This window comes from Gymnogyps californianus, chromosome 9 (assembly GCF_018139145.2).
Source record: "Gymnogyps californianus isolate 813 chromosome 9, ASM1813914v2, whole genome shotgun sequence".
Classification (NCBI taxonomy): domain Eukaryota; kingdom Metazoa; phylum Chordata; class Aves; order Accipitriformes; family Cathartidae; genus Gymnogyps; species Gymnogyps californianus.
Window position 1 is genome coordinate 21,995,589 of NC_059479.1, and position 26,105 is coordinate 22,021,693.

The following is a 26,105-nucleotide window of genomic DNA, read 5'->3' on the forward strand; positions in this document are numbered from 1 at the left end:
GTTGGGATAAACACCTATCAAAAATTGTGTAGGTAGAGTTGTTTGAGCTTCACATCTGGGTGTTAGCTCCATTTTATGTAGACTATATACCAAGTCTGTGCAGAAATGAAACATCAAATTTCCATTAAAAGGCAACATGAAGAAAGTTTTCATTTTCATCCAGCTGTGCTTTATAGGCAACTTCATAGTCCAGAACACAGAGGTTCCCACAAGAGAAAAATGATGTACACTTTGTCTTAGGACGGGAAACGAATACTATGATTAGATCTGTGCTGTATCCATTAGGAAGTATTGGCCCATGTCACTAATCTGTGTAATTTAAACTATGCAATAGGAGTGGATATCTTAAGGATAACAAAAACAACAAAACATCTGAATTAGTAAGCAAAATAAAATTGTTTCTAGCAAATGTCTGCATACTCTTTGCCTATAGCTGGAGGGCAATTTTGACCTTTGCAAACCTGCGAAGGGTATGATGAATACTTGTGTGCCAAGTGGCATTTCAAGCCACTGAAGTTTCTTGTTTGGAGGATTTAATGCGGAGCTGTGTTTGAGTTCAGTTAACTCCACTGTCAAAGCATCATCAACAGCCTGGATCTTCTGGGAGGAAAACCAAAACACACATCAACCAGCTAGCCTGGCAGATTGTTCTCTCCAAAGTCAACAAATCCCAGCAGAAATGCTTCAATCATTGACCTCCTCTCCTTGACATTTGTGCAGGTGTAACAGGCTCCCTAGTATCAAAGTCAGCAAAATTATCAAAACCTCATGTTTCTATGGCTTTTTTGCTTTTAGCCAAGAACTTTTCCTGCTGTTTTTCCTTTTCACAGACATCATGGCTATGAAGGGCAGAAGCTATCAAGATGACTAAACCAATTTCATATGGTGCTCTGAATGCAGTACTCACTAGCGTAACTACGCCTTCATATTTCTTAGCAGGCTAAGTTTTCTCCCAGACTTACTCTCTTCTTTAGGTAGGGAACCTCTATGAGAAAACTGTGTTCAAACATTACGCATCCCAAAGGCTGCTGACTGAGTTGACAAAATATGCTGTTGGTTTGGGATCATGGGCAGTATTTGATATATGGTTTAACAGTGGAGCATTCTAAAAGGTATTTTTCCAGCAGTATTTCCGTGAAAGAAAGATTCCTCCGTTAAAGCAGAGATCTTCATTATGTCGCTTGTACTATGTTCCATTGGTAGCCTTACTGTATCTGTCTTCTGTGTTCATGTTAGGTCTCCCTTTGCCACTGCTTTTTGGACCTGAGCTCTTCTGAAAATTATCTACTTATTTACATGCTGGCATTCAGTGTTAATCTAAATTTATATCACCCCCCCTTTTTTTGTTAAAATCTCAACTTATCGTTGAGCTCTGTTACCTTGCATTTGATGGAAGAAACTATTAATGATCATAGCTACTGTTAACATCACACAGACAATGGAGTGGCTAACATTATGATCTGGTTTATAAGCTACATCTAAAGTGAGGTAGTTACTTGAACCAGGACTGAAAATGCCTTTTTGTCTTCTTTTTGCTGTGTACCTCTGTCACAGGAGGAGAGTTTACTCTGAATATATGGAAGTTGGAATTAATATTTTGTATAATTTGCCTTTTTCCTATAATGCATAGAATATTTTCAGTAGCAAGTAGAATGTGCAGCTTAAGTGGGTTGCTGTTCTTTTCTGAAGGAAAACATTGTTGGGTTTGATGTGGTTCTCAGTCAAGTTTATGGAGGTAAAAGTGGATCGCAAATGCTTTAGTAATGTTTTCTTTAGGAAACAAAAATAGTCCAAAAGAAAAGGTGGGGAGAAAAAAAGCACCAAAGAAAAAATAGGCACATGGAAAAATTGGAAAAACAAGGGTTTTTCTCATACTACAAATAAACTAATTTTATTATTAGATATGATGTGATTCTTCATTTTGTAGTTACATTTGTAGTTTATGTTTACAGCTGAGTTATCAACTTTGAAATAAAGGAATTTTTCTTGAAGAATAACTGTTCTAGAATTAAAAATGCCAGTGTAAACATTAGTGCAACTACTTTTTCATCAGGGAGTGGTGACAGTGATTTGATATTTCTTCCAAAGAATGATGCCAAGTTCCTGTCTCTCCCAACCTGCACCATAATATCTGGGCTGAAATATATAGCCTTTTCTTTTTTTCGCTTATCTTCCTAGAAGCAAGCTTCTGACTTCTTTAACTTCTATTCAAAAGAAGGACCAAACCAGTGCTGCTACGTTATGCCCTGACTCCCTTTCCCTAGACCCTATCTTTATTTTACTTTGTAGCATTTGATAATCGCTGTTTCCCTCTGTCTATGACAGAATAGACCATATCCAAGGCAGACTGTCTATATGTTAGACTGCTGGACTGAGAGTCAGGAAGTTTTAGTCCTGTTCCCAACTTTGTCATTGGTCTGGGAGATAAGTTACTCAAACAGGAACAGTGACCTTCTCTTACGAGTGATTTGAGGTCTGTAAGATCATGAGATCCAGCAAAGAGCTAGATGTGACTTTTCTTAGAACTTTAGTCTTCAGAAGGAAAACATTTCTTTTTATTGTTTTATGCCATGTTATTTGTGTTTCATTCTAGAAGTTAATTTTGTAGCAGACTCCAACTTTGTGATGTTGCTTTAAAAAAGTATAAGGTACTGGCATGATGGGGACCAGCTTAAGGGAGGTTATAATGGGGCTGATGAGTTTGTTATTGGTGTCGTCATTGCTGGATCCCACAGAGGAGGTGAGAGAAAGCAAATAGGGCTGCTACATCCACAACAGTGTAGGAGAGACTGCAGCTTTTCTCCTTTTCACCTGAAAGGTGAGATTTATTTATCTATTTATTTGAAGTTTTTCCCTACTCCCTGGAACGTACCCTGGGCCAAAGTTAATTATTTGGGTTTAGCGGAAAGGAGGAGTTTTTAGATCCAAAATTTTTGCTGATATTCAGTAAAGAAAACATACCAATTCCCAGTCTGTTCTGTGCGCTGCCACTTTTAGTCACAGCTGTTTTCCTCTCATAGACAAACTGCAAACAATTAAATTTTCCTTTTTCTGCTCTTTAACAAGTATAAAAGTTTTCAGTGTTGACTCTAATATTTGGTCTTAAGTACCTGTCCATTCCCTACATCTTGTTCTGAATTTAGTCGCTCTGATTGTCGGTAGCTTTTACAATAGCATCAGAACTAATGGAATATGCTTGGATTTACCAGCATAGGGGGTTGTTATTCCTGGGTGGAGACCAAATATGGATAAATGAACTGCTTAATTTCAAAATTAATGCAAAGGAAAATGAATCCCTAAAATGAGCACTGGCATAGCGAGTTGTTCTTTTGTTTGACCAGTGTGCTTACTACAGACTGCAACTAAAATGATTTTGTTACAACACCCTCACTTTTCTTTTTTTTTTTTTTTTTTTTTTTTTTTTTGGTAATATTTCAATGAAATATTTTCTTCTTGAAAAGAACATTATTTCTGTGTTGGAGGATTTTAAATTGACCTGCTCCCCAAATGTATGAGCAATAGGCTCGTGGTTTCTTCCCCAAGAATTTGATACTGCAAGCACAGCTCACATGGAGCAAGTCCTTAGTCACAGAACAGTCTGTTTTGACAGTCCTAAATGATCCATACGAGTCACCCTTGCTGCACAAGAATTAAGTAATGTCTCCACGTCAACACTTGGTAAAGAGTATGCTGAAGTTAATTTGCACCCCAGGTCAGAGCCCAGATTCTTTCAAAAGAGTGACATTGAGCATAAGTTTTTGGATTTCTGTAGACCTTGGCTAAGATCTATATTAAGATCTTGGCAGCACGATGCATGTGAGAGTCCTATACAAGACCAATGAGAAATCATAGCAGCTAGCTGTTCACAGACTTTGTTTTTTGACTTATGACTAGTCACAGAAATTGTCCAAATTCATTTTACTGCTGTACACATCAGCAAGCTGAGATCTACTAAATTACTAGTGGTAATTGCCACCACTTGTTTCTGATGCTTTGTATTTAAAAAAAAAAAAAAAAAAAAAAAAAAATCCTTACCTGGAACTTCATCTTTTCAGTGTGCTACATATGACAAAGGAGATCAGCATTTATTCCCACACTTCTCTGGTTTTGCTGTCAAACACATGACACCAGAGACTTCGTGTAATGAATTGAATGACAATTCTCTGCAGAGAGTAAAAATCAATGACAAACGTCACTGCTGTAACCTTAGTTTAATTTTCCTGTCATTTACCCCGTTAGAATGATGCTTAGAACTAATATGCAAGCAAGTGTTATCTTGAAGGGAGAAGATACTTGTGCAGAATCAGATCTTGCTGTTTTATATGAATCATCCTTAATTGCCTGCATTCAACAAAGGGCAATTCACTTCGTATGGAAACACTGAGGAGATTTCAAAGGGAGAATAGTGTTAGCTATACACACCTCTTTCTTGCTGAAGCACTTCTTGATGGAGCCATGATGGACCAATATCTGCAGTAGCCAATTCCAGCTGCAGGTTATTTCAAATTTATCTAGGCAAAACATAAAAACTCTGAATTATTACTATTACCACAGACAGAAGCCTGAGTTGCTAAGAATGGGTCCACTCATACATCTAACGTGACCTTATCTAAAACTGAACAGATGGAGAAAAAAGTCAAATCAAGTGCTTTTTTTTTCAAGTCTACCTTCAGGATAAAAGATGCTTGTAAGTAAAAATAGTTGGAAGAAAAAGGGTACGATCTACTGTTCTGCTTAATTGCATTCTATAAGGCAGGGGCCTTAGTGGCCTTCTCAATGTTCCTTTCATTCATTAAAGTCTCAGATTCTGGACACTGATCTTCTGGCTTCCATTCACCAACTTATTTTGTTCGTGACTAAGTGTAACCTGGGTTTCTTTGGGTAAAAAGATGAGGTTAAATATCAAAGGTCCAAGGCATGCACTTGATGTTTGTTCATCTGTTGTGCATGCCAGTATGTGGATGAGGATGGATTTGTAATGAAGGTTTGGTTTCCAGCCACATGTTTAGCAAACACATAGAGAAGATAAATTTAAAATCATTTTAACATTAGCCAGTCAGGAAAATTCCCTAATACGTAGGGGGGACAGTCATTTTCAATTTTAATGTATGAAATGATGGAAGGACAATTAGACGAGACTGAAGCTTGGAATTGCAGTGGTACCCTGAAAAGGGCTGAACCCAGACGTCACTGTGTTCAACGGTGTCCCATTTTTAACTTAAATAGACTTCAAATTATAATTAAGTGATTAGACTTGACAAGCAATGCCTATCTATGGGAACAGAGGACATTTCAGAGTGTGTTATGCATAATTCTGTATTTAGAATGAGGAATGATAGTGTCTTATCTGTTATGTATATTTCCATCGCAAAATGCTGTTTGTGATACATGAAAATAAGGTGGAGAACAGTTACTGCAGTCAGTACTGTCATCACTTGCATATAGGCTGCATAGTTAAGGCACAGCTGAACATTGCCAAACTAAAAATGTTAGCAATTAGTCAAAAAACTTTAAACTTTTCTAGCATTTTAGATCAGTTTCATTGTGCCCAATTTCTTGGTGTGTTGGGTTTTGGTTGGTTGGTTGGTTTGGGGGGTTTTTTGTCGTTTTTTTTGGTTGGTTGTTTTTTTTTTTTTTTAAACCCATGAGAAGATATCAGAAAACAATAGCAAATGAAACTGCAGCAAACATGCTCTTTCATTTCTTCAGATACATTAGCAGCAAACTCGTGAAAGAAATCCTTTGATTGCCATAGCATTTTGCAGTTGAGGTGTTTCTACAAACATTATTTGTGATAGGTAAATCTCTAATAAACAACATTACCAAGTTTCTTGATCGGTACTGGTAACCAGTAGTACCAGTAGGACTGTGAAGAGCATCTGCATGGTTATGTCATTTGGTGAATATTCTTTAATATTTGTATAGGATCTGTATTGCCCAAAAGCCCTGAAAGGACGTTATCTACTCTTAGCTATGTTTTATAGATGAGAAAACTGAGAGAAGGGACTTCATTCAGCCACAATTAATAGACACTGAAATCCTGTTGCAGTCAGCTACTCCCTTTCAGTAATTTGAAGCTTAAAGGATGCTGAGCTCTATCTCCAAATAACTGTGATTGTTAGGAAACTATAATTTGAAGCTATCCACATAAATATACAGAGGGACAATTGCTACAAGACAGAAGCAAAGAGGAGCTTTAAGATGTTTCTGTGTTTGTATTTGCTTCTCTGCTCTTCTTCAATATCCTTTTGAGAACTTGTAGCTCTAGGATCCCACACAGTAGGGTGCTGAAATGGCATTGAGAGATGGCATTGCATGTTGAACATGATTGAGGTGATAAAAGCACACCCTACAAGTAATGCAAGGGTAAAAGCATCCAGCCTTGAGTAATTGGGTGTATTTACAGCAAAAGCATGCACGTGCACCAAGATCACACATCTTAAAGAAGTCCAGTTACAGGTATATGACTTTCTTTCATTTAGAATAACATTCCATAATGTACAAGGAGTCATAACTCCTTGTATCTGTTTGTTATTGACCATTTCCATTAAACGTCTTCATCGTCATTCCCCAGTTCTTATGGACTGGAACACATAATATCCATCTGTCTCATGCTCTCCTCTTTCTGCTCAGTGACACAGCCATTCTTCTTATGATTTGCATAGCTGGAGAAAAAAGAAACAAATCCAGAAGGAGAAGGGAAAAAGAAAAGCAAATAAGAAATCAGTAAGATGACAAAAGCTGGAGAGTAAGGAAGAAAGAAGGAGGGACACACAAATAAAAAAGGGAAAAGAGGTGAGGGTTAGACAATCACAGAGGAGAGAGGATGGGTGGAGAAAAAAAATGATGGTGGTCTGTATTGGGTTTGTGTGGCAAGGCTTTGGTAGCAGGGGCACTACAGGGGTGGTGTCTGTGAGAAGCTGCTAGAAGCTTCCCCTATGTCCGACAGAGCCAATGCCAGCCGGCTCCAAGACGGACCTGCCGCTGGCCAAGGCCGAGCCCATCAGCGACGGTGGTAGCGCCTCTGGGATAACAGGTTTAAGAAAGGGGGGGGGGGGGAAATGGCGGCAGAATAGCAGTGGAGAGAGGAGTGAGAAGATGTGAGAGGAACAGCTCTGCAGACACCAAGGTCAGGGAAGAAGGAGGGGGAGGAGGTGCTCCAGGCGCCGGAGCAGAGGTTCCCCTGCAGCTCGTGGTGAAGACCATGGTGAGGCAGGCTGTCCCCCGGCAGCCCATGGAGGTCCATGGTGGAGCAGATCTCCACCTGCAGCCCGTGGAGGACCCCACGCCGGAGCAGGGGGATGAGCCCGAAGGAGGCTGTGACCCCATGGGAAGCCCGCGCTGGAGCAGGCTCCTGGCAGGAGCTGTGGCCCCGTGGAGAGAGGAGCCCAGGCTGGAGCAGGTTTGCTGGCAGGGCTTGTGACCCCGCGGGGGACCCACGCTGGAGCAGTCTGTTCCTGAAGGACTGCACCCCGTGGTGCATACATCATACCCTGTGGGTATGATTCATGCGTGTCTCCCCAACATCATATACCCACCACCCAGATCTGAGTTTTAGGACGAAGCAGTTCAGATGTTGTCAATGTCAAAACTCTGGAGAAGCAGATAAGATTTTCTGAGATCAGGTGGAAAATAAGCAAGTTTGGTGTTTTGGGCAATATAACATGCTAAAAAAATTGCCGCTAGCTTGCTTACTTCCCCAATGTTTAATATCTAATAGAAAATTATACCAAATATTGTTTAATGGGCTTAATAATTGGTTGCTTTCTATGGTTTGGAGTTATTTATGCTTTATGAAACAAGTTTAAAGCATTCTAATATAGTAATATCTGATATCTGCTTTGTTCTGATATAAATAGCCCCATGAGTTGCCAACGCAGGGGAGGAGTAGGTCCCAGCACTATCCATCTCTTAGTCCAGAGGACCTCGGTGGGATTTATAAACAATATTTTCAGGAATCCTATCAATCATCCCTAAAACCAACCAGCTTTGCTGTGTACCACGTGAGCACCCCATTAACAAATAGACCCAAAAAGGGACCCATTAATACCTGTCTTCTTATACCCTGCATATAGTTTTTAAAGCAAAAAAAAATTTCATTGTAATTCTGATTTTGCTCAATCATTGTTCATCTGTTCTCATTGAAACTGGCATTCTCTTTTTCCTTTACATTTTGTGTATCGTAATAGCAATCGCATGGCAGTTTTCTGAGGCCTTTGTAACTCAGGCCATTGATTTGGATGGGAACCTGCTGGTGAGATTTGGCCCAGAAATTTTTTCTTTTTGCATTTTCATCAGTACTTTCCATGTAAAGAATTTGATGCTGTAGAAGGATGGATTGGTAACCCTGTTCCACAGATATGGAAACCAAACTCATAACCATAGAAGGCTAGAACCAAAAGGGAGATTTCTGAAGCCTGACAGGCTCATCTAACCAGGTCATAAAAACCTCTAGGAAAGGAAATTTTAGGTTATTCGCTTGGTATTTGGTTTCAGTGTTTCACTGTCCATATCACAGAAAGCTTTTTCTGACACCTAATCTAAATTGTTTTCAATGCAAGTTAAACTGGTAGTCTCTTATTGTACGGATAGTGGACAGTCTTTTGTATACTAGAAAACTATTTTCATCTGTGCACTCTTCTTTTTTCCTAAAGAGATCTACCTTGTTTATTTTTTCCTTGGATAAGGATTTTTCTTTGGCTGTCCTCCGAGTTCTCTTCTCTTTGAGAGTTATCTATCTTTGAGTACAGTGACTAAAACTGGACTCTGTCTCCCAGCTGAAGATTCACCGGTGCAAAACAGAGCAGAATAATGACCTTCCATGTCATAGCTATGACACTGCCAAAGCCAGTCCCACTCTAGGGTGCATTGTTTGCAATCATGCCTTTGAATCACGATAATTGTATGATCACTAGCATCCCAGCACACTTTGCAGGTATACACGTGAATTTATTCCCTCCTACAGGCATCACTATGAACTTACCGTTGTTGAATCTCATGCATTGATTTTGGATCATCTTTCCAACATGCTGATGTTGAATTTGCATTCTGTCTTCTGCGGCATTTGCAACCTTGGTGCTGCCTATTGCAGAAACACAAAGTGGGTTTCCCAAGGCCATTCGGTTTAGCCCACTCCGTGACATGGCAGCTCATCAGGACCTTTGTCCGTTCAGAAATTCTGTTTGGTGCTTTCCTTGCTCTGTACCCAAAATTTGTCGTGAGCGTAAAATTATGCCGCTGTGGGATGGGAGTAGATTTAAAAAAAACCAAAAAGTATTGGAAACTATGCATGAAAAAAGGGAGTATGGGACATCCCTTTTGCCATCTGTGAGCTGGGGTGTTTGACCCTAAAAAGAAACAATGCAAATGCTACTGCTTGCTAGGACACGTAGGTGGGCTGTTGTACTTTTCTGTTATGAACGTACATAGAGCTTTAATTACTAGGGGAAAGGGCAGGCTTTGTTATGAGGAGCAATCACAGAGACTCACTTTTTCCAAAAGGTACATTGTACTTGCTCTCAGATTGTTACACTGCGTGGTGATGAATAACACTTGGAAGCAGATGTCAAAGGCATCAGTGCTCAGTGGAAATAGTACATTTTTTCCATTTTATGTCTAGTTTAGACTATATTAAAGAGGAGGGAAAAAATTTAAAAGCTGAAAACATGTTGAAACACGTTACGGTTGTGACAGAATTGACGACAGCCAGGAAATTCCAAGTTAGGGTCCTCACTCCATCCTTTCTGGGCACTCAGACTAAGAGTTCAACATCCAAGCCCTTGGGTTAGTATTGGTCACAAAAGTTTTATCCTTGTTATTTGTTATTATGTGTGTGCCTGTTTGATGCTGGCTGCTTTCCTCTCTTCTTTTGATCTTTCATAAAAATTTATAAAGTCCATGTTCTGCATCACATGCCTTCATACCAGCTCAAAGCTGTTAGGTAACTATGAACTTTTAAAAAATTAATCTAAAATAGTCTGCGTCCCAGAAAGGTCATAGAAGATTTGTTCTACAGACAAGAATGAATTCAAATATGAACTTCTATCGCTATTTATAAAAGCATGTGATATTCACATAAACTTCACGTTGCAATATTTTCTCTGCATGTGTTAGTAATAAAAACATTCTGTATTATTAAAATCTGAATATTTAAATCATGTAAAGTTATTTTCTCTTAAAGGTAATACTGAATTATGTTTTGCTCAAATGTTAACAACAAAAAACCTGATCTGACTTGGTTCGCTTTGATCCTTCTATAGGAGATGCCTGTATGGCCCAGAAGAGTGCCATGTAGACACAGTGAGGCACAAACCAGACTACATATTAATAAATACAATATAACCATGCCAACCTTGATGCCTATGCTCCGTTTACCCTGCTTCTCTGACGTGGCTACATTGTGCATTTCTCCCATTTGTTAGTTTTGGGAAGGTGGTATGTTCCGGTGATTTATAGATCATAAAGATTGTAGTCACAAGTGGGCTACTATGGTCATGTAGAACAGTTATGGATCACAGGCATTAATCCCTGTTGAACTAGAAGAATCCTGATCTTACAATTTCCACTGATTCATCACAGTGGGTCTTCACTTATTCCAACAGTTGGTAACCAGAGTGTTTAAATTTGCTCCTTAACTCCTAGTCTGTATTTGTGTACATTTTACCCACCAGACTTGAAAGCATTCTTGTCTCTAGACTGAAATGTTTCTCCTCTTAGATTTCTCTTCTTCTTTTAGGTACTTACAAAGTGTTGGCCAGCTTACCACGTCACGCAGATCACTCTTTATCAGTGACCAAGCTCTTTCTGCTTTCTGCTCCCACAGTGTTTTTTACAATCATCCTTGGTCAATATTGATTTTATGTTTCTTCCTGGTCACCAATAAAATATTTTAATGCAGTCTCAAAATCACTCTGTGATTATCAGTAGGCAAGTATGTTTCTGACTCCCCATTTAAATGCAGAGAACTGTCATTTAGTTAATTTTAAATCCTCTTCATATCTACCATGTTGATTTTGTGTCTTTCTGGCTTCTCAATGAACAGCTCTTGCTGAAGTTCAGCCAGAACAGTTTTCTGTAAACCTGTATTGATTTGGATTAAGTATAAATGCTCGTTAATTGAGTTGCATGGGTTGAATCACTGTGCTTGCTATTATCACTATACTTTCTTGTCTAGGAAGTGAGGCTGACCAGGCTGTATTTGGCCAGGCTGTCCAACTTACCCTTTTTAGAAAACTGGCACACCATCAGCTTTCTTTAGTCCTCTGGAAATTCCACTGTCTTTCAAGAATTCCAAGTATTCCAAGACTTATGATGTCGTGCGATCTTGAATCCAAACTCCCCACCACATTTCCCTTCACAAAAATAACTATGAACTTTCTAAATTCAATTTATTTCTTTAAAGCATTTCCAATGGTATAATGTTTTGTAGAATGTCTTTTATTGCAAAACCTAAATTTGAAGCTGAAAAGCTAGTTGGCTTTATCTTTAAAAACATGTTTTTTAAAAGATTCTCATTGTTCTACCCAAGCCATTCCAGTCTGTGGTATAAATAATTGTTATAGTGTCTATTATGCTTAAACATGCTGTGTGAAAAAAGTAAAATTCCAGCTGGACATGTGTAGATAGTTAATTTTAGGGCAAGTTGTATCTCAAGTATACAGGGTTTGAATCTGACTGAATTTTCTGTTTGAAGTAAAATCATTATTTATCTAAACACAAAGCCCTAATGCGCAGTTGTTGAAGGAATCTGATCAAAAACACACAGCAGAAGAGGTTAGTTTTAAAAAATAGAGAAGCTGAACATCCATGGGGTGTTTAAGTAACAGAAAGCTACAAGTTATCAACTCCGAAGTGCCTAAGGAAAAAGAAAGATCATAAAGGACAAGTGTCAGAAGAGCCCTGGGATCACTTGGAGTTATTTGTTAGACTGAGAGCAAGGTTACGGCCGTTCTGAGATTTGAAGGTTAAGAGGGGAAGATTACAGATAGCATGGAAAGAACAGGGTCACTGTGTGAGGACATCCTAGTGTTGCAGTCTTGTGGTCCCAGCCATAGGAAAGGATGATCATAGCTACAGTGTTTTTTGAAGGCATGTTCTGAAGTTCAAAAGCATCTGGTCTGGAGCTGATCCTCTTCTGTTGCCCTCTTGATGTGAATGGAAAATATTTTAGCACTTGAGCAGGTCCTTCGGAGGTCTTTCAGAAGCAGTAGCTGCAAACAGGATGTGGACGGTCATTTGTCCGAGCAAGCTTGAAGGATCTATATGCATTTTAGCCACACAACTATGTTGTCTTGTGCTTAATAAAACTATTTGTTCTCTAAAAAAAGATGTATTTTAACAATGTAGCAGAGGCCAGATGCTTATTCCTAATAACAGTGGTTCATGCTATAAGCTTTTAGTTATTTTCGAAGGCTTGATGCCTTCAGTGGTTTGGTTTTTCTGAAATGCCAGTATAAATTGTCACACATTAAACTAATGTGGGTTATTGTCTATTTAAAGCTGAAACCGCCTCAGTGGTGTATGTATATGGCTTACATGCTTAAAGCATTTTTTAAACAGTAACCTATTAAATACAGAACAGTTTCATAGCATGAGTGCCACTTTCTCTGTTTTACAGCTGAGGGAAACTGATGAATAAAGTACACCAGTGGCAGAGCTGATAGGAAAACTCTGGAGCGTAGAACATCAGGGTACCTCCAAGTACCCTGTTCTTGCCCTCAGCTCATATGGCTTCTATTATTTCTAGCATTTCACTTTTTTATCAGTGGCTTTAATAATAAAATAAGGGGGCTTTTTGGCAAACTTCTGTTTAGCAAACGTGCTTTCTGCCTTCAATCTTTTACATGCAACCCAGAGCTCACAAGATTATGGCCAAGTTATAAACCCCTATGAAAATGGGCAAAACAACCAACAACAAGCGAAACGATAGCCAAGTTCAGTCTTCCTTGCCCCAGTTTTGTTGTCAGGGAACATAGGGACTGATCTGACCTTAATAGAATATTTGGAAATGCTGCCTTGTAGGGAGCACAACTGATCTCCAGTATCCTTGCCAGATCATGCTGCTGGCTATGTGTGGCATTTGCGGGTGAGAACGAGTTTTTGATGCTACCTTTTATTAAACTGGAAAAAAAAAATTAGCTTGAGACTAATGGAAACGACTTCCCATCCAATTATCTGAGTGGGCAGTGAAATGGGATATTTGGGGTGGGCGTTGGGGATGATGAGGGTGAATGTTTTGTTCATCCAAACTATATGGCAGTCACCTGGTTTTGAGATTTGCTAGCAATTGTGAATTCAGCCCTAATTCACTAGGCAGCCACAGGAGCTAGCAAAACAACCAGTTGGCTCTAGTAGTGCTCACAGTACGTTTTTTAGGTCAGGGGTCCTATCACTTTTCTTTTCCGTACAGTTTCAGACACACTTCTAAAACTCAATAAATTATAAATAATAATAATAACAACCCAGATGAAAATTTATGATCTTGACTCATATCTGCTTTAGGTTTCAGGCTTTGTTAAAAATCTGCAAATTAAAACCTGTGGACTTGTGTGTCTGCAGAGCTCCCACTGGTGATCTCACTCTGAAATCCTGGCCGCCGCTGCCGCCGCCAGGGCAGCAGCCTGGAGCTCCGCAGCGTGTCCTGCAGGGTCACTTCCACCCTTTCTCCAGCCCTCCGTATCCCACGCTGTGCAACAGCAGAAGCACACCATTAAACCTCAGGAAAATTTATTACTTCTGTGACTAGCAGAGTAGTTGTGAGGGTTTCAGCTAATACTCCTGAATGTTTTGTTTTTCAGTTCTGTTTGTAAATCTTTATTCTGCCAATATGCTTCTTACACAGTCTGATATCACGTGTTCTCACTTCTTAAAAAGTCTTTGTAGATGGAGTATGAATTTATTGGCATTGAAAACACAGTAGCTCTTAAAATTGGATGCTTTCAGTTTTGCCAACTTATAGCGTTCACAGAGTAAGGTAGTTAATGCACTGAATTAACAAGTCTTTGTTGTCATTATCTGTAGCTGGTTCCCAAAATGACTTTACTCCTTCTAGAGCAATAAGTCTTTCCATGTACTTCTGTAAACATCTGCAGTCCCGCAGGAAAATATGCTGCACAATTACAGTGATGCATTTTTCCAGGAAATCGTGCAAATTCTGTCAGTCAATCAATAAACGAACCTCTTTTTTGTTTTTATCTTTGGTTCTTGTAAATGCTACAGTCAAAGCGCTGCCTCTATTGGAAACTTCTTTTACAAGTGCTGTAAGAGTTTGGGAAATCTGTCAAACATCCTGAGCAGCTGCTGAGCAGAGCCCTCCGATCCGTGTGTGCTTTGGCATCGGAGGGATGCACAGGAGCAAAGAGTGAGCGGAGGAACTGGGCTTTGAAGTCTGCTTGGTGATGTTATATTATTCTTGGCGCTTTGCGCGTTGGAAAATACACTGCATCAAGTTCCCATCATTGCTGTAGTGCACAGTTTTTCTTGAGGCTGTGGAAGGGTGGTTTTAGCATTACATTCGCCTATGAAACACCTCAGTCATTTTGCTGCTGAGATTATGTTATTTTATTAAATTCTTCTTAGGTTTTTCCTTTGTATGATTGGAGCGGTTCCCCAGTTTGTTTCTTGGGGTGTTTCATGCTTTCACCACAACGCTGATGAGTACCCTCATCTGCATTTGCAATAGAGTTTCATAATGACTAAATCACAGCTGAATTTTCTGCTTTGTAATTGCATTCACCTGCACCCCACACTCAAAAAATACAATAATTTCACCTTCTATTGCATCTTCCCCCCACAGCTGCAAAAGCTCTTTACAACCTTCAACGTACTTAAGCTCAAAAAACAAAAACAGAGTTCTGGGGTACTTCAGAATTGGAACGTGGGCTGTTTTCATGGATGTATCTGATACCACCCTCTGAAAGATGGACAGGAGCTGATGAAGTCTGGGTGAGAAAGGTGCTATGCTGCCAATAATGTTTCTCCATCAGCTGAGGTAATAGCAACCTGTGCTTTTGAAACAGGAGTGTCTGAAAGGCACTGCCACTCTATGAACGGCTAAGTGTCCTTAGTGACAGCAACTGGGATAAGCTATTATCTCTAATGTACACCAATGTCTTTCCTTTAGTCAAGAGAAAAACAAGAGTGGGGAAGATTCATTAACTAGGGGCAGGGGCGGGAGAGAGGGGAGATGAGATGATTTAAGCTACAGGAAAAATTTTTTTTTCAAGGCAGACTTGAAAACCCATATGGCTGTTCAAGAGATTCTCACTCTCTCCAGCTGCATCCAGAAGATTCATCCTGCTCTGGTACAAATAGTATAGTTTGCACTCTTAACTAGAAAAGCATGTTGATTCCAAAGTGCCAAATTCTACTTGCCAAATATTGCTACAGATCTAGAGCTTTTTTCTTCTTCTGTTTCAAATTTTTTGTTTGCTACTCCCTGGCTTGGTAATGTTTTCCTACATGCAAACTTGCATTCAAATTTGTAGAAACGCAGGTCTTTCTCATTGTTGTTATTATTTTTTATTGTTACTGTTGTTATTATTTCAGTGAATGCCTCACAGCTAAATTCTTCTAAGCTTTAACTTGCAGCACAAAATTTGTAAGCCCATTACATTATCTCAGTTTATGACTTGAGCAAAGTATTTTCTTCAGAGCCTTCTTTATATCTCCATGCCTGAAAACAAATACTCTTATGGCTCAAATCCCAAACCAAGCTTTAGATAAACATTTTATCATCATCTGGAACTCAGCTTTGATAGTGCTTAACACAAGTAGAAATAATAAGTGACAAAGGAATTCTCACGGACTTGTAAATCCATGGTACGTCTTTGGTGTGGGCATAATGCACAGCTTAATTCAGAATTTGTGGCAAACCCAAAAAAACTTTTGCAAAGATTCAAACTTTTTAAAAGGCTTTACAACGTGACTGCTTAAACATGTAAACTATTCTTGCAAATGAGCCTTATCTAATGTGAGCAAAGGGTGTTGAAGCACGCTCTAAAATACTACTTTTCTCTCTCTCATTTTGTATGTTTTTGTTTTGTCACGCACATTAAAGTGATGTGAGGGTTTGTTTTTTTTCTGGAATACTGTAAATTTAAAATAAATGTTATTATTGATAATACGCACTAAGACTGTAAAATAGCTCACCGGTTCTCAGTGTGGAGGTTTAGCGCCTGCTGATTTGACTTGCGATCTTCCAGCTGCAGGAGACTAGTTGGAGCAGTCACCGTACTTCTGCTGCCTTTCTACGGCTTATGGAAGTTTGCTCAGACGAGTTTAAATAAGCGGTACTGGCAGGCCTATGCGTAGCTGATAGGTGAAGAGAAAGGGAAGGAGAATAGGAAAAAGAGCATGAATGACTATGTTAGAGAAAGTACAAGTTTCTCACTGAGTTTCTAAAGAAAGTATTTCTTCTATTCACTGAAGTCCAATTTATTATTTTCTTTTGCAGGAGAAGTAGGGGCAGAGCAGCACTGGAGAGGGGTTCCTAGGTTTTTAGGAAGAAGGGAATTGAAGGGGCGGGGGGGAGGGAATAGCTTGAGGCCAGAGAGGTGCCAATGGCTGCAGATGGGTCTGGGCATCACAGTGCTGCCACCAACAATTTGGCAGCTGGGGGCACAAAGCAAGGCAGGGAGTGGCAGTGGCTGGTGGAGGACAGATAGACGGATGAAACAGAGTTCTCACATTACCTCTGCCTGGGGCAATCTCCAAACACCCACAGGAACAGACAGTTGTTAAGTGTGGCTTCCCATAGTATGCCACCTCTATTTATTTTTAAATAAAACAGCTAAAATAACTTTCATGTCCTTCTAGCATTGCAGTGTAATTGTGGTGTTCTGCAGTTGTCGGTAGCTGGTTGTGATGCACAAGTGAGATTACACTGACCGCATTTTATAGGCCCACTGCATATGTTTTTAGAAGAAAGAGTCAGAATAGCTGCTAGATGCCAGGCATAGGGAAGATACAAGTGAATGTCAGTGGGCCAATGCATCTAGCAGGAGTTAAGCAAAGAAAATAGTCTTCTGATAAATACTCTCACACATTTCATTTGCAACAACACTCGTGAAGTCAACTGCACAAAAGGGAGGAACTGTGAGTGGGAAGAATGCAGGCTGATATCGAGTTGCTTTTATTTGGCTGAAGCCAGCTAGCAGTCATCAGAGTTAAAAAAATCCTTCGAACCAGCTAACAAGCTGCAATAGTTCTTCCATCATTGCTCTTTCTACTTTACTCTTCTCAGGGATACCTTTTTCTTGCAAGAGTGGGCTGTTGTCAAACCTCAACATTTCTTTTAGACCGCCACACATGCTTACTGTTACGCTATGTATTGAAAATGCAACAAGGGCAATACCACTCCATGGGAGAGCTGCAGAATGCTTTCCCAGGTACCTGGACCATTAGTGGACAGTGGGGAGCTGTTTGGGCACTAATTTCATGTACTATGTATACTGTCTTCAGTTACATGTTACTGGTTTTATTCCCTCTTTTCTCAGTCAGCACAGAGTTCTGGGGTCTCAGGTACTGAGATTCTACAGAAAGGAAAAAAACTCAACGTAGAAACTGTTACAGAAAGCAATTTATTGCCATGCTCCTAAAATGGTTTCATCGGCCTCTGGTTTGTTATTTGAAAGACATACAGTGTATTATCAGGAGTTTAAATACGTGGCAGATACAAAGTCACAAAGCACAAAAGAATGTATGTTCCTTCTTCGCCTTCTTCTGCTCATTCGTTTGAGAATTCCCTTCTGTCACTGCCTGTTTTCCTTCTTGACATAGAAGTAACCCTGTCGGCGTGCAGGAGATGCTGAGGTATGAGCAGAGGGCACATTTTAATATCTTAGACAACAGAAAATCTATGAACCAGTGCTCACACTAAGAAAACAGGTTTGTGAGTGTGTCACAAGCATCAACAGAACTGCTTTGCGCACTGCAGCATCTGGTCTTGTGCCATCCTGTGCTAACGTTGCACTGGTTCACAGCAAGAGGTTATGACCAGGCTTCCCCGGCGTGCTCGTGATGCGAATCAGCTGCCAGTCAGTTCCTCTCGGATTCACACCAGCTCCCTCATCACGTTCTCCTTCGTTCTCTCTGGAGCTGTGACTCATGCAGCCAGCCCACTTCTTTTAATCTTGCTTGGTATGTGTTAGAGACAGCCTCATTCTATACCGCATCCCATCCGGCAATGGTCCTATACACTCTCGGGTCCTCTTACAGACTAGAGCATAATACTCCTAGAAAATACTGCATCTCGTTAAAGCCTGTGGTTATTTCTGAAGGATCTTTTCTGCTGCTGAATGCACCTAATTGCACAGCAACTCAGCAGATGGCTTTTGCTGCTTAAGGCAGTGAGACCATTTAATTGACCGTGCAGTAGCACCTCTCTCCGAGCACATGTGCCAGACAGCCAAAGCCCCAGAAACTTGATGCTCCATGTGAAGAACACAATGTTCACCTGGTCCTTCTTGCCAAGACTTGAACCGTGATTTTCAAGACCAGGGCAGCCTATAAATTAGCGCATTAGGCTGAGTCACTGTTCTGGCAGGATAGGTCTAATTTCTCTCTATATAAACTTATCTCCAAAGTACTTTATCATCCTGCAACTGTTCTAACACAACAGCCTCTGAATGACTGAACGGTGCAGAAGCAATTATTTACATCAGGTAGGGGAAACAACTCTGTGGTAGGTCTTTGAAAGAAATGAAGCAAAAACAAATTAGATTTTTTATTTTTGTGCTTTGTCTTAATACTCAACTCCCCTTTGGATCATTAAGATCTTTCAGTTTTCCACACCAATTCATCTTATCCTTCCCAAGAGCATTGGGTCAGTTCATGTAGCTTTTAATAAAGACTCCATCTCTTACATAAACACACACGTACTGACACAACTCAGAAATCACCACTGGTAAACAAGAATGTTAATTGCTGGGTAATTATACGCCACAAGGAGGAGGGAAGCATTTAAAAGAAGCTGCAGGCTTTTCAAGACAACAATTTGTAGTTGGATTAAGCTGGAATAAACCCAGGCCCCAGAAGTGAAAAGACAGTGTTTCGAAGCCTAAAGCAACACTTCTTTGCCAGTTAGCTTGAAGTGTGCACTGCCCAGTTGTAGTTCCAGGCTCTCTGGAAACATTTAACACTTTAACATTAAGGGGACAGAAGCTTAACCCTTACATTCTGCAGGCCTGATTTTTTTTTCACATGTATATACAGGTCTAGAAGGGTTTTTAAGAATTTTTTAACCTAAACATAACAAAAATTATTTTACTGTACTATCTCACAAGCATCACTTGCTAAAAAAGCCACTTTTAACAGTTAAAAAAATTAAGCTGAAGTTCTTGGATTTCACTGGAAGGGCATCCAGCCCCTACCCATCAAAGTCTTGGTCTGCAGCAGTTTTGCCAGACGTTCTGTTCCGAAGAATGACGGATGGGCAAACATTGGTAAAACTGTTTAATGTAGATTTTTCTAACTAAAAAGAGTATGTTGGCTGCAATGCTTATCTTGAAAGATGTCGGAGAATGGCTATACGCCGACAGGTATATTGTCGTTTTGGAGGTGTGAATGCTTTGCAGAACTTTTCTCTCCTAGAGTGTTTGTATTTCCAGACCTATAGGGGATTGCCAGAGGTCAGAGTTTCAAAGAAATTAATCCCTGTTTTGGCCTATCCAAGAGTCTTTCTGTGAAACAGCACAGACATTTTGTAGTGCACGGTTTGTGCAGTTGGGTAGTTATCCCTTTTTCCCCTTTTCTGGCTATGAGTGCAAATAGCATATGCAAATCTGAGGTTTTACAGAAAAGTGCTCACAGGAAAAAAATTGTCCTCACAAAACCTGGGCAAACTTTAGAGGGGACTAGAAAATTATTGGCTCCGTTGGCATAACTCACAACTGTTAGATAAATATACACAGCAAAAGTGTATTTAAAATAAATAAAAAAAAATAAAAATTATTTCTCTCTCCTGCTACTCTGCCCTGTGTAGGACTCCCTTGCAGGAGCTGATGCCATCAGGGATTCTGCAAGAAAAATACTCTGTTCCAGGTTAGTCTTTAGCAGAGACTCGGGGAACTTGGTGCTTCAGAGTATCATTCCACAAACATAATCTCCACTCAAACAGCCTCTTTAGTGCCAGGCTTCTCCATCCCCTCAGATCACTGCTTGAGCTTACGGATCAGTCCTGCAGACAGTTACGTCAGCACGGCTGAGATGGAGGTGAACTGCAGAACAAGGGCACGCACGGGGTGTAAAGGGGAAGATGGCGTGGAGGGCATCAGGAGCTTTTTTGAGTGGCTTTGCTGCTACAGAAAATATTCATGGAACTGCACCCTCAGTTTCTAGTTGTAAGCTGCTAGTGAATTCTTTAGGAAGATGCAAACAGATTACAGACTCTGCCGAGTCTTTATCTAATTTTCATAGATCTATAAGGAGTATTCAGGGTCTTTTTAAGTATTCGCTTTCCAAGAAAATATATGCAACAGAACAAATAAATTCAAGCTTAGCGTATTTTGGGTTGTTTTTCAGTTGTTGCGATTAAATTTTCTTAAGTTTTCCTTTAAAAATTACAAGCTGATTAGTGTAGCTAGCTATTTTCCCAGTCTAGCAGCCTCTTCCAGGGTTAAAACAGAAAGCAACAATTGCTAGATCTTTTGATTTCTGGGCCTCGCTGAATGTAATGCCTGTTAACCCCTAAGGACTGCTGAAACATTTGTACTCTGTAGGCCCTTAGCCAAGCTTAGCATGCCACAGATGAAGTAATGCCATACCTGTCCATCTGCTTGGCCTATTGCTTTACAATATTTGGAATAAAAATTTAATTTCCTATAATTTTCTGTGACATTGTTTAGAAATAGACCGTTCTTATGTGTCAGAATGAAATGCAAATCACCCCTTTAGCAAATGAAAGAGCGAATTCTGACTGATATTTTGTAAGGCCTGATTGTTATGATTGCTACCCAGTTGTATATCCTCCCCTTCCTCCAGAAGAAAATGTAATGGAAAACGTAACCCTAACAATTACATACAGATGGCACCATCCCCATGATTTCAGCTCTGTGTGGTGGCTTATATTTCTATACTACAACTGGTGTAAATTAAATTGTAGTCATCTTCTGTACATGTATTGTATTGTATCTTCACTAGCAATAAGAACAAGAACCGCACATCTGTTGGGTGAGAGGACGTGTTGGCAATATTCTGTTTATTTGGCTATTACACGTTGCTAGTGCCAATGAGAACCCAGGGATCTAGTTGAATTTGTTGGAAACCATATTAAAACGTCTCAGATCACCCCATCCACGATTTATTGTCTTTGCACTGTGACAGAGCAGGCTGTGGTGTAATTTTTTCTTCATCTTCTCACATGCTGGAAACAACAGCCTTTTCCAATTGGAGCTACGGGATCTGTTATGGGATCATTATGTTCAGGGGGAGAAAGATTAGGTCTGTCAAAAGCAGAGGAGGGAGGAAAGGGAAGACAACAGTATCTGCACTTTACCTACCCTTGAAAATCAGTTTTCTCTTTTTCTTCTCTCTCACAAACGCTTCATTTTTTTAAAAAAAAGAGACAGAATAGAAAAGGCCTCCTACTTCATTCACTCACTCTTCCTTCAGTGCCACAATTAATGTAAATTAATGTAATTCAGTAAATAGTACCCTTCCTTGTCAGTCCTTAACCACTGTCAACAACCAGGGGCACCAGCGCTGAAGACAGGTCTGTGTTGGTAGGTGCAGACACCAGCTCTGCTCTCGCTGCTTTGACCTGGCGAGACACGAGCCCGCTCCAGGCCCGATAACGTGGCAACGTGCCAGCATGGCTACTCGGGTTTTGGGGCTGAAGCGGACTTGCCTACAGCCAGCCCGGAGAGCTGAGAGAGGAGCTCCCGTCCGTCTGCACCTGTCTGTGTAGACGTACTCTAAAATTACTGCTGCTCCCTTGGGCAGGAATCAGCTTTCTGGTTTGACTCTGTACCGTGCCGGCTGCCAGAGAGTGCGGTGCAGCCATAGCGTCCCTCAACCGCAGTTGGGATGCAGCTAACAGCTATAGTAAACGCCGCAGTTGCCAGATACAGTACTGCTGTCATTTGCCCCTGTTTAAATCTGGCATGATGCTACAGCTTTAGTAGACTTGGTCTTAATTTAAGCTGAGGTAAGTGAGAACATCTTTTGGAGGCAAGGTGAAATGATTTTGGGGCTTGTCAGAAGAGTCAAAATGTTAGCAATAGAATCTTACCTGCTTTATTGCATCGGCATTCCCAGGGCTCTTGCTGTAGTGATTCAGCTAATTAAAATTCCTTTTACCTACATTTTCCTTTACAGCTTCAGGTGGCTATAAGAACCTTCATTTCTTGTCCCAAACTATCATAATGTGTAAAACAGATTCTCTGTTCCACTCTGAAGTGGCAGCATTTCAACGGTAGATCAAGTGAGCCTCCTGCATAATATCTATTACCGGCTTGTGCCTTCTAAGATTGTAGTGAGCATTTTAATCGAGTGTCTAAAAAGAACGTGAAATTTTCAGATGGTAAGCCTTTGTGAAGTGCTGTTTTTATTCGATTTTACCTTCTTTCCATTCCATGTGTATGTGTGCATGTGTGTTGATGTGTGTATATATATCAACAGATTAAATTAGGAGCTCTTTCTAAATATCTGGCTGGTTGATTCACGCATGAAAAACAGACAATACCAAACATGTGAGTCGTTAGTTACTATAAGATTATGAGCCCAATCTTATTCCCAGGGAAGTTGGTTTAAAGCAAGGCCTACATCCTTAATGTTTTCTACAGAAAAGCCTGAGACAGTAACCTTAGGAGAATGAAACGTGAAACCCCCATGGCAATTTAAGCAGGGCCACAGTTGAAAAGCAGCAAGAACAGGTTCCCTTTGTACTTCTCTGAGCTACACTTGGCATCCCTTGGGGCAAACTGGGAGAATTTCAGCCTTCAATGTCTACACAATCCCTCATTTTTCAGGAGCAGAGGCTTGTTACAGAAGAATGCTCTCTGTTCCTTGTAAGCCTAGAGTGGAAGGAGATCACTGATTAAAGCAGAGGCTTTTGATTAAATGATGAGGCTACTTTCAGTGATTAAACACAAAAAGGTATTTTGGGGGCCACTTTCTGCAGAAGCTTGGGCTAAAGTAGACAGCTATTAAAGCACACGAGAAAGCAAGCAGGTCAATAGTCATTTTGGAGGTTGGGAAGGTGCATAGCATGGAAGGGGAAATAACAATTTCAGGATTATGCTAGTATTCATCTGTAATTGGATCTCTGTTTATTTTTGTTTCTTGAGACGCTGTCACAGACGTGTATTGTATTTACCTTACTGACTCAAGACACACAATGCTGTGTCACTCACCACAGATAAAAGGCTTCAGTGTGCTTGGATAATTACGGAAATTTTATTAGCTATGATGAAACAATGATAAAAGGTATCAGGGCTTTGATTTCATCTGTTGGAAGTGAGCCTATTTTTTAGTCCGTATTTTCCATTTATTGGAACAATTTTTAAAGTGCTGGTAATCTTTTAAGAGAGTCAAACTACCCATTTCTATGAAGCTTTTACCTACATTCCCAAGGCATTGGCTTCTATAACATAATACTTAGTATTACACAGACCCACTGTTGCAAAGTGATTCATTGGCAGGCCAGGACTGAGATCTCATATTCCTTAATCTCAGTCCATAGAATCACAGTCTGTTTGTTCACCCAGGACAGGAACGCTCTGGTTTATATGTAACTCTGCTTTGGTTTGCGCGTGCAACCCCAGGTCTGTGGAAATCCTATAAAAATGTGGAAGAGGCTGTTCTGTTAACATTTGTTTCTATGTATTTCACAGAGTTGCTACGCTTGCATTTTTTAGCGTTTACATGCTGCAGTCATGTAAAAAGCATAATGTTATGGGGAAAAGGGCAGGGCTTGCTTCAAATTATCATTGAAAGAAATAAAAAAATGCAGAGAAATGTCAGGAGATCTTGATGAACATGTTTCTGCGGGAACTGGAAAAGAGACCAAGCCACAAAATGAAGAACTAGATCCAGATTCCATATCCTTCAGCCTCACCCCTAAGGGGATGAGAAATCAGAACTGAAATACCAAAAGTTTGGATTAAGTTTTCTTATTTCAACCCATCTCTCCATAGTCTGGTTATACTGATAATCTCTTAATAAACGTTAGTATGAGCAATACCTATATCTGATTGTTATACCGGAGCATAACAATAGCATTTGCAATCAGACTACGCATAAATGCAATTTCTTCCTATTTTTTTTCCGTGATTTTAATGCATTGTTTGAAACTGGCAGTTCTGCTAAATATTACTGAGCTGCCTACAAAAACATTGTGAGATGTTTTTAAATGAAATCTAAGAAAATCATTGAACTTGTTTCCACTCTGGCCCTTAAACTGATAAAAAATAAATTACTGGTTGCAAGAGATGGGCAAATATGTCAGCTTTTGGACTGAAACTTAGAGGTTTCTTAGTTTGAAAAACTAATTTGATTCCAAACCAAGCCAACCACAAGATAATACCAGAAGCTGCATTTAACTAAATAATCCAACCCTTTATCCCCACTATTTGGATTTCCATAACAATTACTATTTATGTCAGAAACTTGTGATACTGCTTTTTGTTTCTAAATATCACAATGACATTGTGCGAGAGCAAGTTGTAGCATATCTCTTTGGGGTACCACAGTATTTCCCTTCCTGCGTATCGACATTTAAGATAAAACAAAAAAAATCTTCCCATGAATTGTAAGATTCACTTTAGTATTGTTATAATAATTAAATGAAAGTGGTTTTTGGTGGCAATCTATCCTGCCTGTGTTGAGCTGGCAAGAAGTATATGCACTGTATAAGAAAACGTGTTTATGCCAGAGGTATTCGTTCATGATACAACTCCAGTTACCCGTTGTGATTTAAGTAGTGTGATTAAAACACAGAGAGATTTACACATTCTTGTCCTTCAGTATTATTGTAAGCAAAATTGTCTGCCACTGAGCACTTAGTATTCTGCTGGGTCACCTTTTAACCGAGCCTTTCAAAAGCTTTAGTAATTTAATTTATTACGTAAAACTGTGCTAATTATCTTCAAATTCAGAATGTTCTCCTTCATGTTTTCTCTTTCCTGGCAAAATTCCTCTGATAAAATAGAAGTGGTACATCAATTTAAACTATATGATGATGGGAAGGAGGAGCCACATTTGTTACCGTAAAGGCAGCCAAGATATAAAGGGTGAGATAAAAAGACTCATGCAGAAGAATACATCACATCAACCTGAATCTGGCTTCCTGCCTTGCATCTCTTATTCTCACTCCTTTACCACATTGGTACCTGCTTGTCTCTCCTTATCTTTTTAAAGTTAGAAGTACTATACCATTGTTCTGCTGCCAGGTCAGCTGTGATGAAAGATAGCTTGCTTTGTGTAAAGAGAAAGTAAGTGTTGAACTGGCAAAATTACATATTTTAGAAAAAGAAATCTTATACAGAATATTTTGATCAGAATTATACGGTGGTTGCTACACTAGTTCAGTTACTTCAACTGTACCTAGTCATTATAACTGGCCATAGCTAGGCATTATAAGTGGCTTTCAATAACAATTATTTCCAACTAAAATGAATCCTAGTTCATCACCTTGACATAGGTCAATTAGTTTATTGATTAGAACGAGGAATATTATAACCTTTGAGAAAAAGACTCCTTCCTTACAATGTTTTTACTCCGTTCCAGTTTTGCAATGCATTTAAAAGGACCGAGGCATCATCTAGCAGATAAGGGTGATATTTAGGTAAATTTAACCTGATTTGAGTTATGCAGAACTACCTTGTCTTCATTTGTCAATCTGAAAAGCAGGAATACAAAACTGTCATTGCATCAGACCAGCAGCAATCGAATTCTGAAACATGTGAGGATGCTAATTATCTTCAGCCTCTTTCTACGGAGTGTATTTTGACAGGACTCCCACTAATATACAGAAACTTTGCCCTAGTAATGAAAAATGATCAGGATTTGTAAAGGATTTTTTGACTTTTAGTGATGTCTCTTTTGGTTTTGTATTCTATTAGAATTGGCAGGTAAGCTAGTCAATGGAAGTGTGTCCTTTTACTTCT

At 39.8% G+C, this 26,105-nt stretch overlaps 2 protein-coding genes across 2 annotated transcripts in view; one reads left to right on the forward strand and one right to left on the reverse strand.

Moving 5' to 3' along the window:
* The window catches only part of ZDHHC15 (zinc finger DHHC-type palmitoyltransferase 15), a 154,392-nt gene that overhangs the window by 87,488 nt on the left and 40,799 nt on the right, over positions 1-26,105 (forward strand). The gene's annotated exons all lie outside the window — the stretch shown is intronic.
* SLC16A2 (solute carrier family 16 member 2) overlaps positions 7,431-26,105 on the reverse strand; it is a 437,579-nt gene continuing 418,904 nt past the window's right edge. The window contains exon 7 of the transcript XR_007766937.1: positions 7,431-7,441. The gene's annotated coding sequence lies outside the window, so the exon portion shown is untranslated. The remainder of the gene's footprint in view (positions 7,442-26,105) is intronic.